Below are 16562 nucleotides of genomic sequence, written 5' to 3' on the forward strand. Positions count from 1 at the left end.
GTTAGGAGTTTGTCCTTGCTTTGTTGTGTGTTTGTGTTAGAGTTAGGAGTTTGTCTTAGCTAGGAGCGCCTCCGTCCCGTCAGTTGGCGATTCACATTGCCGATTGATGACTAGGTCTTGGATACGTTAGTGATGCCATTGTTTTTCTTAGGACACACAGCCTAGTTAAAAAAAGGTTGTAGGAACCACCTGCATTAGCTTAGGGCTAACCTGCATTTAGTTAGGGCATATAGGGTGTCCTAAAATTCACAATCCACTGAAATTTAAATAATCGCATAAGAATCTTTAATAACTAGTCCGGTCTTTTAGGTCGGGTCTAGGATAGAGGTCTAGATGTCTTAGGCATCATAGCTTAGAATAGGTGCGAAGAACAACGTTGCCTTGATTCTCGTGGAGGCGGGGATACGTAGGCTTCTTTGGATGAACATCAGATCATCTAAAGACTCGGGCTTAAGCATTAGAGTCTTAGGGTCTGTTGTTAACACTTTAGGGCTTGTGTTTGTATATTGATGATGATTTTTGCATAGGATCATGATAGTGTGTGTTTAGTTCTTAGCTTTCTCGCATGCTTATTCCTTTATCTGCCTGTATTTCTGTTTATTTTTTATTTCGTTTACTGTATCTTAATCCATTTCGTGATTAACTACTAGTTTTAAATTTCTCATCCTGTGCAGACCTTATACCTTTAGTTGTAGCATGCATGTGTTTGCCTATCAGAATTTAGACACCTATTTAGGCATGACACTCATAACCTAGGAATGCTTAGGTGACACACTTCTTTTATTTATTTTGTATGTGCTTATTATCTCCAGGTCATGCATGTTTAGGTAGACATTTTCCTCGGGGATATTCGTTCCCATTTCACATGATTTTCACCCAAAACTCTTCAAAGTCAATAAATAAATGGCATAAGAGACCAAGTGTTCGCACTCGGGGAAATTGGGGATGCTCTTCGGACCTTCTCCATTCGTCACCAGGCACGGACCTTTTGTATCTCTGGTTATCCATTGCAAACATAGCATTTGTTTTTTTGTTCCATGGGGTATCCATGGATGGCGACTCTGAGTTATTTTAAGTACATCTCGAATCTGGACTTGCTCCCAAATCGAGAGGTATCTCATTTTACATTCATTTTGTATCGCCACTCATGCAATGCTGTGAGGGTGGCATCATTTCGAGAGTTCCTTGGTAGAGCTCTCCTTCACATTGTGGATGATCCAGAGGTCGTTGGGGGCTCGTCCCCCACCTCTCTCTTAGGATCGGGGTCCACACTAACTAAGTCTTTTAGATAAGTATCCCTGTTTATCATTGCCAGGGCTATAATCCGGAGCCTCCCCCTTTAGGAGACATGTTTTGTCTCATTTGGAGTTTAACCCATAGGAGACTATCCAAAGTCTCATCATTAGAACACCCATTTATGTTAAAGACTAACTTAGTTTTTCTAAAGTATCCTACCCCTATTTATCATTACAGGGGAAATGATAAGGTTACTTGGAGCCCTTCCATATGAGACATGCTTTGTCTCTTTAGCTCTCAGTTCTTTCTTCTTCTAGGAGACATGTCTTGTCTCATTAGCAACTCCCCTCCTTAAGGTCATAGAGTTATGTGTCAGTCTTTTAGATTAGACAATCTCCCATTCTTAGAGACTAGCTCATTCTTGTTAGAGCCTCATCTTCTTAGGATCTTGTCATCATACCTTGGGACACTAGTTCACTCTTTTAGGGATACCCTTAGGTCATAGGGATTTTGTCTTTTAGAGTTGACACTCCGTCAAGCTGTGGATCACGGGGTGTGGTCATATGATTCCCTTTGGATAAGAGGGTGAAAATACTATAAAACAACAAAAATAATAAAAAGTTAAAAAAAGACATAAAAATATTGAAAACACTTCAAAACAACTAAAAATACTGAAATATCTCAAAAAGAACAAAAACATTAAGAAGTCAAAAGAACAAAACATTCAAAAGTCAAAAGAACAAAAACATTCAAAAGTTAAACACAAAAAAACAACAGAAAAGTGAAAAGACACAGAAATATCTGAAAAGTTAAAATATATTAGGAGAAGTACTTTGAAAAAGCTGTTTCTGAACTATGTTGACTTGATCCTCTTCCACGAGGTACGTAGGCAGCTTGGGATCGTCATCCCAAGTCTAGTCAAACCTTTTAAAAAAAATTCATTTAAACAAAATCTTTCAAACCAAAATATTGTAAAACTTTTCAAACTTTTCAATAAACTTTTTTCAAAAATGATCTTCCTTTAGCATAGGAGTCTGTCTTAGATAGTTAGGAATCTGTCCTAGATAGATAGGAGAGTCCTAGAGTTAGGAGCCTTTGTGTGGTCAGTTGTATATATTGTCAACTAATGGCTAGAATAAGATTCACTTAGACAACTCAGCTTCTTCTTTAGGCAATGCCTAGTCGCACATAGGATGTAGGAACCACCTGCATTAGTCTAGGGTTAAACTTGCATTTTTAGTTAAGGCATATAGGGTGTCCTAAAACTCACAATCCATTTCAACGTAACTAATCACTTTCAATAAGCTTTAATCATAAGTCCAGTCTAGTAGGTCGAGTTTAGTTTAGTGGTTCTAGGCACAAATAAGCATCGTACCTTGGAGTAGGCCACCGAACTACGTTGATTTTGATTCCAAAAAGAGGCTTGGATACGTAGGTAGCTTGGACGGCCATCCAGGTCCAGATCATACGTGGCATATTTTTTTCAGGTTCCAAGGCTTGTGGTCTGTTTTTTGTCATGATTTCTTATGTAGGGACATATTAGTGTGTTTATTTCTTTTCCTTGAGTATTTACTCTTTAGATACATCTCTTGTACAGTTTTACTTGGTCATTCACATGCAGCTATAGCATATACATGCCTATCTCATCTTGTTTACTTTCTTGTTGGTTCACTTGCTTAACAGTAGCAGTACTTGTCTTTACAATTTTATCACATGCTTAGCGGTAGTACTTTATTGGTTACTTACTTGTTATCACTTGTTTATCTGCTTAGCTGTAGGTATTTACCATTTATCTACTTAACTTATCTTATTATATCTTGTCTCATCATATATCTGATTACCTGCTTAGATGTAGCTGTGCATGTGGATGTTTACTGCTTTCTTAGATGTGATGAGTTAGGATTAGTGGAGATAGGTATCAGGGTCATCTGATATTGGATTGGCTCTAGACTTCTCCGTCTCCCTGAGAGAAGGCAGACTCTAGTGTTCTTTCCAATGTCAGGTGATACTGATATCAACCCTTCTTAGGACATGGATGTTTTCTTTTCTTTGCCTATCCCCGGGTCATGCATGCTTAGATATGTAGTCTTCTTCTCGAGGATGCTGGTTCCCATTACATGATTTTTGCCCAAAAATTCTTCAAAAATAATAAAAAGGGCATAAGAGACTGGTTCCCCTAACACCTTCCCCCACTCGTAACCAGGCACAAACCCTTCTGCTCTGGTTATCCGTTGCAACAAAGTATATTATGGGTTCCAGGGCCTTAATCCCTGGATGTCGACTCTTCTTTACATTTAGGTACGTCTTGGTTCCAAATTCTACTCTGAATCAAGAGGTATTGCACACGCCATAACTCATGATGTGAGGGCACTACTTTGAGAGAGCCTCAGCGGAGCTCTCATTCTCATGTGGAGATCGAGATGAGGGGATTTATCCCTGCATTCAAGATCGCGGGTCCACAGACTTAATCAAGTGTAGCTTGCTTAAATAAGCCCTAGAGAGGGTGTATCTTGATCGAGGTTTGTCTCAAAGCAACCTTCCTCGAAATCGATTGTAGTTAGAATGCACAGAGATACCCTCCTCAAAATATTGGAAATCGATCCTTTATAACTGGGGTTTTAGGGTCTGATTTGAACCCAACCTTTCTCTTTTAGCTGGAACGGTGAAACCCTATAAACAGTGTAAATCGAAAATATATCTCACAACAGTGTTATTGATTTTCATATCTTTTTTAACTATGCCACAGGACCCACATCTAGCAACCAATGGTACTTCGTTTAACAAGTACAACGCATATAGGTTATCTGCGCTTAAGCACATAAATAGTGGGTATATATATATATATATATATATATATATATATATATATATGTATTAGTAAAAACACCCGTGCGGTGCACGGGGCGAGAAAAATATAAATGGTTAATCACTTTCCCATTTGATGCGGTGGAGTATTTCACACTTATGCTTTGACAGGTGTGTCTCACGCACCATCTATAGCCAAACCCATGCATTCGAGTGGGACCCAGAATATTTTGAAAGGTGGCTGAAATTCGTAGTATTACATACTAAATGAACACGTTCTGTATTAAAAAATAATTGGGTTTGTCAATATTTTGAAAGGCGTCCTGTATTACTTAATATATGTTCCGTAGTATTATGTAATACGTTCACAAAAATCCGTAGTATTATGTAACATATGTACCCAATCCGTAATTTACAAAAAAAAACGTCACTATGTTGACTTTGTCCACTTTTTTTATTAACAAAGCTTAAAGGAGGGGGGGTAGGATTGAAATTATGTGGTTTTAATGGGTGCCTTTGTTAAAAATCATAAATGAGGGGGTAGGATTGAAAATATGTGGGTTGAATGGGTGTCTTTGTTAAAAAAAGTCAAAAAAAGTGATGTGTAATTCTCATAGAATTTTGTGAGAAATTCAAATAATTCTCTCCTTTTCCCTTATGCTATATATATATATATATATATATGAGGAATAAGATTGTGCGGTCAACCGCACCAAGCTTAGGTGCGGTCAAGGGCCCCAAACTCATGTGGGCCCACTTTGTTAGGATGATCCAAAGCATTCATTTGAAAGGCCCTTACATAGATGGGGTATGTACAAAAAATCAGAATAGGATCATCCTAACCCATCCATTTGTGGAGGTCAAAATGGACAGACACCTTTGCCACCAATCTGCCCATTTTTGCCCTCCACTTTTGGAGGGGTTAGGATGATCCAATGGACTTGATTTTTTGTACACACCCTATCTATGATGGGGCCTTGCAATTGAATGATCTTGATCAGCACAAAAAATGTGGGACCCATGTGTTTGGGCCCTCGACCGCACCTAAGCTTAGGTGCGCTCGACGGCACACTCCTTTTCCTCTATATATATATATATATATATATATATATATATATATATGAGGAAATGGGTTGTGAGCAGTTGCTCAGATAAGCTTATCTAAGCAGGAGCTCACAAAACATAGGAGGCCCACATTTTTTGGGGGGTCCAAAGCATTCATTTGGAAAGCCCTTCCATGGATAGGGTGTGTACCAAAAATCAGCCCTATAGGATCATCCTAACCCTGCCATATGTGGAGGGAAAAAATGGACAGAAACATGGGCACACTATGTCTGTCCATTTTCCCCTCCACCTTTGATTGGGTTAGGATGATCCTATTGATTTATTTTTGGTAGACACCCTATCCACAGAAGGGCCTTCCAAATGAATGCTTTGGATCCCCAAAAAATGTGCCCCCTCTATGGTTTGTGAGCTCTGCTCAGATAAGCTTATCTCAGCAGCTGCTCATAAACCATATCCTATATATATAGAGAGGAAATGGTTTTTGCGCTCGAGCACATAAACAGGGTGGGGCCACATTTTTTATGGGATCCAAAGCATTCATTTGATGGACCCTTTCATGGATAGGCTATCCACCAAAAATTAGTTCCAATGGATCACCTTAGGGTGTCCATTTGTGGGGCCAAAAATGGACAGATTTGTGGACAAACAGTATCTGTCCATTTTTTGCCCCACAAATGGACACCCTATGGTGATCCAATGGAGCTGATTTTTGGTAGACCCCCTATACATGATGGGGCCTTCCAAATGAATGGTTTGGATCACCCCCCAATGCCCCCATGTTTCTGTGCTCGAGCGTAGATAAGCTTTTCTGCGGTCGAGCACAGAAACCCTTTTCTCACATATATATATACATATATATAGTATGCTACAATATAGCGGGAGGAAAAAGAAATTTCTTTTCTTTTTATCTGAGATTTACATGTCAGCATTACTCTTTTACCATTAAACCCTTTGCTGCTATCTAACATCTATATCTATGAGAAATTATTTGAGGGTAAAATCGTCAATATATTCATATTTTACGAAAAGTACTGACACAGGGTACCTGTCTATGACAATTACGGAAAAAACTACCCAGAAGAGGTATAGACATATGACAATGACGAAAAAAGTACTTGATATTACGCATTCAGGACAACTTGCAAAATATTAACGGATTCCGGGCATCTGAAGAGGAACAACAATTATGGAAACCTCTATCGATTGGAGGGCTAGGATCAGCCTATGGACATGATTTTGCGGGCACAACCGATTGATGTTGTGTTCCTGTACATGGACGGTTTGGATCAACCTATAACCCTCCATAGATCGGAGGGTTAGGATCAACCTATGAAAATTCTTTTTGGGGCACAACCTATTTAGGCAGTGGCCCATCTAATGGACGGTTTGGATCATCCTATGGTACGGGCCATACTGTACATTTTGATAAAGTGAGGAGTGCGATCATCAAAATACGGTGAGTAGTGCCATTATAAAATATGGTAGTGACGACATTAGCACTATTTATAATTTGAAACCATCGTTGTTACGGGATGTTCCCACGCTATTCAAGAAATACAAAATGATTTATGCCTTTGTTTGGATTGCCACAGTCAGGCAATGGAACCAGTATGTGATTCCGTGCCATTATCAAAATCATGGTTTTAAATTTCGGCCAAAATTAATTTGACCCAAAAAACCTATTTTTTAATTATTTTAATATTTTACCTAGATTTCAACCGAAATTTCAAAAATTTCGGTAATTTCGGCCAAAATTTTATATTGAATAAAATACACTTTTCTTTGGTGTACCGGATTTCGACCATAATCTCGAAATTTCGGCCAAAATTTTGAAATTTTCGGGGTCCGAAACCGGTACGGAAACCTAAAGTTTAAACCATGATCAAAATATGGTAGTGAGGGCAGTGGAACTATATATATATATATATATATATATATATATATATATATATATATACAGAGAGAGAGAGAGAGTAGACGAGAAAAGGAGAGAATTTTCTGAATTATTTGAAAAAGCTGTGGAATTAACACGTCGAATAGGTATTTGCTACCCATCTTCTCCAAAGGCTATGTCTCGCCCATCCTTTGCAATTGTATGTGTTCAGAGATTTGTCTTATTAACTGTGGTGAAAACTCCATGGAAATACTAATTCTGGCAAGGTAGCTAGAAATATGACAATGATGAAAAAACTACTTTTCCTTATTCACTATCCGAGGGTAAAATTACGGAAAGTTTGATATTACGAATGCAGCACACCTGTAAAAATAATGACAAATTCTGGGCACCTTAAGAGGGACAACAATTATGGAAAACTCTATAGATTGGAGGGTTAGGATCAGCTTATGGAAATGATTTTATGGGCACAACCTATTTATGTTGTGTTCCATCACATGGACGGTTTGGATCAACCGATGATGTGGTTCGTACAGTTCTTTGTCGGCCCCGTGCATCGCACGGGGCTTTTTACTAGTATCTATCTACTGTAATAAGCCGGAAGGATCTTTTACTGTTCCCCCGACACGTGTCGTCGTCCCTTACTCCCCCAGCCTCTTTTTTCGGACTTCTTTAACCCTCCAACAAATTCTAATTTCCTTCTTTGCCATGAGTGTTTTACCTTTATGCCCCTTAACAATTCAAACTCATAAGGTTTTTAATGATGCACTGCATACGTTCACCGATTTGACACGCGTCCCTTTCCACTATCCCACGCGTCCCTCCCATCTCTCTCTAATACGTGTCACTGTTCCTCTCTCTCTCTCTCTCTCTCATCGTCAGAGATATTTGATTAGGTCTTCTCTCTCTCCAACGTCTCTGCATCTCAAACACCATATTTTAAGATCTTGTGAGTCGGTAAAACAGTATCCAACAAATTTTTTTTTCTTTCTCAATTTTCCTAAGATTTATTTGGTTTTTCATGAAATTTTGTTAGGGCTTTCCAATTTTGTGGAGATTTTGTTTGGAGCACAGCTTATCCTTTGCTTACAGTTATTATATTTGCTTTTGATGTTTTTTTAATCTTTTTAGAAGGGGTTTTGAAGACTATCGAGAGAGACGAACACATATTTCATGGGTTCGAGATGAAAGAGATGTTGAAGCTGTTTATGAAGGTTGGTAAAGGAGGCATCGAGTTCTTGCCATAGATACACATGCATATTGCATAAAGCTAGGGTTTGAGGGGGGAGTCTTCTATGATTTTTGTATTTTGGGAGTTTCTTATATGGCTTTGGTTTATTGCTGAATCTGCTTTTCTTTTTCTTTTTTGCAAGGCAGCCAAAGGAAAATAGTGAGAATAGAGATAAGGTTTTTCCAATATTTGTTTTAGGTTCTTTTGGCATTTCCTCTCCAAGTGCACTTTTTCTAATCCTAAACCAGCAACTCTATTCGTTAATATCATCAATATCTCAATTTGTTATATTTTGCTAAGTTTGTGTTGGTACATCTGTACTAAATTAATAGTGAAATTAGACTTAATACAAGTTTCTCTATTATCTATCTTCTGTAGAAAGTGAAGTATTGATTGAATCTAGATGTTATCATATTTTTTATTTTTTCAATTTTTTTGCTTTTATTCTCCCTCGAAGTTGCTTTGTTTCTCTATTTCATTCCATCCAAGCTTCATTCCTATGACAGTTTTTTCTGATTCCATGTGGAAGAGGTATTGTGGATTCAGTTTTTTCAATCATCTAACATATGGCTGAAATTTATTGGTTTCTTGAATGAGATACTGGATGGAAACTCCATGTTATTTTCTGCCGTATTCTTGCAAAAGTGCCCATCTTGCACTATCTCCAATGGCTTCCAAAATAGGGTTTCGTTTCAGTCAACTCACGCAATAAGCTGAGCCACAGGAAGGTTCAGCTTAGAGTTCAAATAATTTATTGGAGCCCCAGTCACTGAGATGCATTGGAGAATAAGTTTATCAGGAATCTTCTAAAGAAAAAGAAAAAGGATATTGCTTACAGTGATATAATTATTTTAACAAGATAAGTTATGTAGGCCCTGTTTGTTCTGGAATTTTTTTAGTCCAAAACTGATTATTAGACTCAAAATTAAATGCAGTTTTGGGTCTAATAATCCATTTTAGATTATCGCTTCTCAAAAACTAAAACAAACAAGGTTTTAATGGAGAAGAGAAAGCTATTAATTGGTTGCTTATTGCAATTCTGCGACACATTGAAGCAGTTTAGTGCTGGCCATCATGAGCCAGAGAGAAGAATCAATCAATGTGGGCGAGCAGCAGCTTGCTTTGTTATGAATTAGACATCATATTTTCCATTCTTATTATTTCTTAGGTTTTCTTGACATGTATCTCTCTGGGGCTGTTGAAATGGATTTGGTTAAATCTAAAAATAAAGATAATTTTGTTTCCTTCAATTTGTTGTTTCGTTATGTCTGATCATTTCAAGAGGGAGAATGTTATCTCTGTTTATGAGTTTTACACTTTCCTTTTTACTGGTTTTTACCCTTTGTTGTTTGTTTGGGTTTTTGTAGGTGTAACCGGTTCTTATTTAAAAGGCGAACTGCATGCTCAACACTCAACAGCCCTACATTTAAATTAATACATACCATTGAACTAAAATTTGATGAGCCTAAATGTCTTGAACTCCTAACATTTTTGTTTTGTTTTGATTGTTTTCATCACATGAATTGTGTATAGATAACCCTTAACTTCTACATAAACGATTTGTACCTCATTGTCAAATTTAGAGAGTAAGTGTTTGGCATGATCTGAGTTAGTGTATGGAAACTTTTAATAGTATTTCTTAGTGAGAATATTAAGTACTGAAAAATAATTTGTGTTTTATGTATTAAACAACTCCTTCGTGCCTTAAAGTGGCAGCTAATTGACATTTTTAATAATGTGAACATTACAAATTCACTATGTTTATGAATATTGCAAGTAAATTCTATTTTCCTTCATTTCCTTGAAGATATGATGTTGTTTTTCTTTAAATCTGTATTATTATTTTTTAGTTTGCTGTTCAATTTATTTGTCATTTTTATTTTTGTTGGTTTTAGTCACTCTTCCCTATCTTTTGCATTGCAGACGGATTGTAGCCGCTTTCCTCTTTAAAAGGTATGCCATTTTTCTAAATCTTTATATTTTCTCCTTCATTCGTTTGAAGGTATGCCATTTTTTTTCTCTATATCTATATTTTTTTACTTCAGTGTTGATTTTAATTGTAATTTTGATTTCCGTTGGATTTAGTCTATCCCCATCTTTCTCATTGTCGAGGGATTGCTAGCACTTCCCTTTTTAGAAGGTATGTCATTTTTTAATCTTTCTATTTTCTCCTTCATTTGTTTGAAGGTATCTATTGATTTTAATTGTGATTTTGATTTCTTTCCCTTCTGGATTCTTTAAGTGCTGTTTGGAGATACTGTATACTCTGTTGTTGAGTTTAATTGTGTTATTTCTTTCCCTTTCTAGGTGATAGCATTGAATTCTTTAAGTGCTATTTGGAGATGTTGTATAAACTATTGAATTCTTTAACTGCTATTTGGAGATGTTGTATATACCATTGAATTCGTTACGTGCTATTTGGAGATGTTTTATACTCTTGTAATTGTGTACTGTTTGCAGGGTTTATTAATTTTCAGCCGTGAGTTTCTCTTCATGCTCCTTTTCTCTTATCCTTTTGAATAAGAGGCAGTTCCTCAGGATGTTTGAAAGCTAGGTTTTTTTTTTTTTACTTTTCTCAGTTTTTTCTTTGCCAGTAGAAACTATGTCGAAACGATCCATGGACAATCTCATGTATTATCATGTGTTACAATTTCTGCCTTGCTGTTGCCAATACTTGAACATGATGCTAATTACCTTCTTTGTGTTGTAAAGTGTGGGCTATGATTTATGGATCACTTTAATTTTTTTTCCTGATGTTCCCGCTACAGTTGGCTCAATACAAAAAAGGCATGAGAAAATTAATAAATATGGGATCTTTTTAAGTTTATTTGTATAGGGAAGTGATATATCCGCCCCTATTGATTACTTGGGACACCCAGCAGTAGTGTATGTGGCAATTAGCCCCATTGAATCCTTCTGACGTGAAGTACATCTGGTCATCTGCAGTCATTGATACACTGCTGCTCGGTGTCCCAAGTAATCAAAAGGGGCGGATATATCACTTCCCTTTGTATATATTATTAAAATGGTTTTTCTTCTTGGCTCAATTTCAGAGTTCCAATAAAATCTTTCATTTTTTCTTAATGTCCATACATATGGTAACACCTTAATCTTTTCTTCAAGTATTGCACCCACACAAGTAAAATCCATTTGTTTCGTGCTGGATGCGCTTCAAATTCCTCACAAATTGCACCCACAATCTATTCCGAAATTGGCCTTAGTGTTTTGGTGAAACAAAAGTCATTTCTTTAATATTATTTTCCTCAATGTTGCCTATTCATCACCTTTTTACAGTTCTTGGCATTGGACGCATTGAAATTACTAACGGAGGCTATTTCGAGAAAACCAAGTTGGAAGAACTTGCTCTGCCTTTGTTGTAGGTGCATCAAGGCAAGTTGGCTTAATCATGAGCATTTTTCGTGCTTAGACTTCTAATGACTGTTAAATCTGTTGGGAGAAAACCAAGATGGAACGACTTGCTCTAACTTTGTTATAAGTTCATCAGATCAGGTTCGCTTAATCACGAGCATTTGCCGTGCTTAGACTTCCAATTACTGTTAGATCATGTAGGAGAACTATGCAAATGGCTGTAAAGTACATATGGTCAGGCGATTTATTTCATATGGGAGATGTATTTATTGATATGCGTTCTCAGAGTGTGCTATTTTGTTCAGTTTTATTAGTCTCTTTGGTTTCAATGACCATCAGTTTCTGCTGGTGTGGTTTGGTAGCCATTGAGTCTATTTATATTTGATTACTTATCATTAAATTTATTTGTGGATACTGCATTCTTTTTTTATTGAGCAATTTGGAATTATAAATGATAAATGAATGTATACTCTATGTATATTGCATTGAAAATTATGCTTTGATGGTATTAAACACTAGATCCTTTCACACGAAGTCGCTTAGATTATTAGTTAGCATTAGCCTTCAAATCCAATCAAAACTATATTACACATATAACTCATCTTAATTTCCTAATTAAAGCAAATAGATGCACACCAAAGGACCTAATTCCGTAGCCATTCAATATTAGCCATTATTCAATGAATATATTCATGTTTAGGTCATTTTCCTTTTGAACAAATTAAAAATGTAAAGAGTAGAATATATAGATCAATGCTTCTGTACTGTAAATTTCAAAATTTTCGAAGGTGGCTTTTTTCCAGTTTCCTCTAATATCACATTATCTGCAGTTTTCCCGTATGACATGGGAATTTCAGATCCTTTTAAGAAAAAATAACTAATGAAGGTGGAAATATCATTAACATTTTAATTTTATTTTTTAAAGCTTTAGTTTATTGTCTGTCCTTTTTCATTTGTTTTTTATTCACAGTCTATATTTCAAGCTTTCATCTTTCTATTAATGCATCTTTTTTCAAGTAGATTCAGTTTTAAACCATACTTTTTTTTATCTCCCCGTGCATCGCACGGGGTCTCTTACTAGTATACTATGTAGTAGAAGAGAAAAGAAGAGAATTTTTTGAATTTTTTTAAAATTCTATGAGAATTACACATCACTTTTTTTGACTTTTTTTAACAAATGCACCCATTCAACCCACATATTTTCAATCCTACCCCCTCCTTTGTGCTTTTTAACAAAGGCACCCATTAAAGCCACATAATTTCAATCTTACCCCCTCCTTTATGCTTTTTTAATAAAAAATCTATAGAGTTAACCATCCGATTGAAGAGGAATTATGGAAACCTTTACAGATTGGAGGGCTAGGATCAGCCTATGGAAATGATTTTTGGGGCACAACTTATTTATGTTGTGTTCCATCACATGGACGGTTTATATCAACCTATGATGTGGTCTATACAATTCTTTGTCGGCCCGTGCATCGCATGGGGTTTTTTGCTAGTATATATATATAGCAGAAGAGAAATATATATATATATATATATATATATATATATATATATAGCAGAAGAGAAAAGGAGAGAATTATTTGAATTTCTCCCAAAATTCTATGAGAATTACACATCACTTTTTTTGACTTTTTGTAACAAAGGCACCCATTCAACCCACATATTTTCAATCCTACCCCCTCCTTTATGCTTTTTAACAAAGGCACCCATTAAAGCCACATAATTTCAATCCTTTTATGCTTTTTTAATTATGGAAACCTGTATAGATTGGAGGGCTAGGATCAGCCTATGGAAATGATCTTATGGGCACAACCTATTGATGTTGTGTTCCATAATATGGACGGCTTGGATCAACTGATGATGTGGTCCGTACAGTTCTTTGTCGGTCCGTGCATCGCACGGGAGTTTTTACTAGTGTGTGTGTGTGTGTGTGTGTGTGTGTGTGTGTGTGTGTGTGTGTTTGTGTGTGTGTGTATATTATTTTATTCACTAATTGAGCCTTATGGCATAGCCATGGAGCTTCACATGTCTGAAGAGTTGTGTGAGACTGGAAAAGGGGAGAGCTCATATTTATAACTTATTCCCCCTCCCAATCCTTTTCTTCCTAAGCAATATCGGACGGACTAAATATCCTTTGCTTTTATCTAACCTACTTCACCTCTTTGACATTTTGTCTTACTTAGTATTTTGTGTGTTGTCTTATTCAATGTGTTTGGTTTTTATCTTATTCAAAGTTGGATTTTTTCTTTCCTATATGTTGAAAGTACACCAACAGCACCCAATTCTGGTAAGCTGTGAAACCCATTGGGGTGCAATGTCCTATATGGGGTAAAACACATCGGACCAGTTCCGTGCACAAACAAAAAGTTTGGATAAACTTGTTCTTGGGATTGTCTACCTTGGTTACAAAATTTAATCTTGAATTAACCGTTGGGATAGGCCACCCACCTTGTAGAGCGTATTCTACGTGTTGGTGCTCCAATCCGGCTAAGCGAACGAACGGTAGTGATGTTGTCGGTCCCACTCGTCATCTGGCAAGGAGGTTAGCCCCACAAATGGTTAAGGAGCAACCGGAGTTGGAACTCTGGGGGAACCCTCCGACGCTCAAGCCATAGAATGAGACCTTATCACAGGAAGATAGTGCATTACCTGGTTTGGAGAGGAGGTTTCCCTTTTGTAAGCGGAGGTTCCGTATTTTAGGATATGACCTGACAGTGACATGGCGTGATGTTATTTGTTGTTTCTTGGTGTCGACACCTGTCAATGTATGATCGCTAAGGGATGGAGTTGATTGAATGCTCTTGAGGCGTGGCACGATCTCTGGCGGCAGGTACAAGGAATGGAGGTGATTAGAAGATTCAGGTGATTCCCTTCCTTTTAGGCGGTTAGCTGATGTGACATATTCACTGTGAGGCGGCGTGTGTCGCTAAGGTGGCAGACAAGTATCGTACGGTACATTCTTTGGAGAAGGTGGATGTTAGTAGGCTGGAGGCGAGGGTGGTCCATTATGCCTGGAGATGGCCACATATCGGAGAACGAATGGAGTATCCAGCTGAGGATAGAAGGGGTTCATACTCGTCCGAAGTAGATGCGTCGGGCCACGATCTCAGATTCTGGGGCTCCTTTAGGCACTACAGATCGGGGATTCTTTGATTTTGTGGGTCCAGTACCATGAGTTATCATCCTATCGACAGTTTAATTTTACCCCATCACTACGATTGGGACTATTCTCGTTGTGAACAGAGCATATCAAGCCTATCCATGGATAAAATAAACCTTGTCTTGTCATCCAAGTAGGGCTGCACACGGTACGGTCTAGTTCGGTTTAAGGAGGTTTTTTTAACTGAACTAATCCATTGGTTTGGAGAAAATCCAAACTGAAATCCGAGGAGTGACTCGGTTTGACAACATAGAGGGGGGGTGAATAGGATGTTTATAAAACTTTGCCTTTTAAAAACTTTTTGTAAGATTTCACCCAAGACTTATCCCTTGTTAAATTAAGTTTAAAATAGTTGAACTTAAACAATATTATAAATTTATATAAGTTCAAAAACCCTTTTGATTAGAAAACTTAATTGGGTGATTTATAGCCTAGTTAACAAGATAAACTTTTTCAATTAAAACCAAAATGCTAACTACTCATTCAATTCTAAATATGTAAAAAATGCAAGCACAAATAATAAAGTGAGAGGGTGAGAGAGAAAGGGAAATACCAACACAAGTAACACAAGGATTTATAGTAGTTCAGCAAGTATATATAACATGATAAGAGCATAACAACATAGGAAATGAATAAACTAATACAAATCAAGCCTATGTTAGAAAAACAAAGACACATTCCAATTTTAGCACAAATTTTTAGGGTATATCTTAGTATATGTATAAATCCAATATAAATCTATCTTATGACCCAGAATACAATAATAGATTAGCAAGTTAAAGTTTATATTCAACTTATCATGAAAGAAATTTAGCAAGTTTTAGACTTAGCATGATAAGCCCCAATTTTTTATTTTTTATTTTATGAATTCCTTATAGAATCTTATCATGAGGTGATGAATTAATTATGATGTAAAACCTATCATGATAAGCAAGAATAGATGTATATCAAGTTAAGAACATTTTCTACATTTGTCATGCGTAACGATAATCATTTACTACTTTCATGACATGACAGTGAGCTCTATCACGGGTATATGGATAGCCAAGTGGAAATACACATGTTAAGCATTCAAATTCATAGAAATTGAGATAAGAAAGTTTGATTTACTTCTATGAATGTAGATCTAGAAAGATATGCAATTTTTAGCTCTTGTTTAAAATGATAGATCATTTAAGCTCCCCCTTCTTTTTTTCTTTTTTTTGAAGATATGCAAGTTTGAGCACAACTAGTGAGGATATGTTTGAATGGACAATGTAAGCATGTCACAACGATCCATATAAACATAAAAATAGTAAAGAATTAGCTCTCCCCTTTTGTATTTGTCATTGGCCTTAGATGAAACCAATGAATCAATGCATGACATTACACAATAGGCAAAAAATATGGCAATTGAATACTTTGGCCAACAAAACTTATCCTTCGACTAGATGATAGCACATTTGATCATCTAAGATAAGTCTAAAAGCCTAAAAGATATGATACTAAATTCTAAGGTTATGGGCTTCTTGGTTTAAACAAATCACAAAATAAGCCCAATCAACCCATATGGAGCAACAAGGCTCCAAATGAGTGTACTTATCATATGTTAAGTGATACACACATCAAAAGACATATGATAAGCCACCATGGACAAATTTTAACCTTTAAAATCCCCCCATTAGAAAAAGAATTATGCAATGAATGAATCGAAGGGGATGTCCTTGCATATAGACTCCAAGGGATCTTCAAATGAACAATTTTAGATCAACCCTTGAGCTACAATGACACTCTCCTCTTTAAGTGTCGGTTTATCA

At 36.6% G+C, this 16562-nt stretch overlaps 1 long non-coding RNA gene across 2 annotated transcripts; it reads left to right on the top strand.

Moving 5' to 3' along the window:
• Positions 1-7893: 7893 nt before the first annotated feature.
• On the top strand, positions 7894-12012 carry LOC143883641 (uncharacterized). Of its 2 annotated transcripts, none has more exons than XR_013252455.1 (5): positions 7894-7949; positions 8132-8214; positions 10155-10184; positions 10317-10371; positions 11526-12012. It is a non-coding gene; the product is annotated as an uncharacterized LOC143883641 (long non-coding RNA). The 2 variants fall into 2 exon arrangements; XR_013252454.1 differs by lacking the exon at positions 11526-12012 and adding an exon at positions 10692-10985.
• The last annotated feature ends 4550 nt before the right edge of the window (positions 12013-16562 follow it).

This window comes from Tasmannia lanceolata, unplaced genomic scaffold, assembly GCF_043159265.1.
Source record: "Tasmannia lanceolata isolate RefF3 unplaced genomic scaffold, GAP_Taslan_0.1 ptg000008l, whole genome shotgun sequence".
Classification (NCBI taxonomy): Eukaryota; Viridiplantae; Streptophyta; class Magnoliopsida; order Canellales; family Winteraceae; genus Tasmannia; species Tasmannia lanceolata.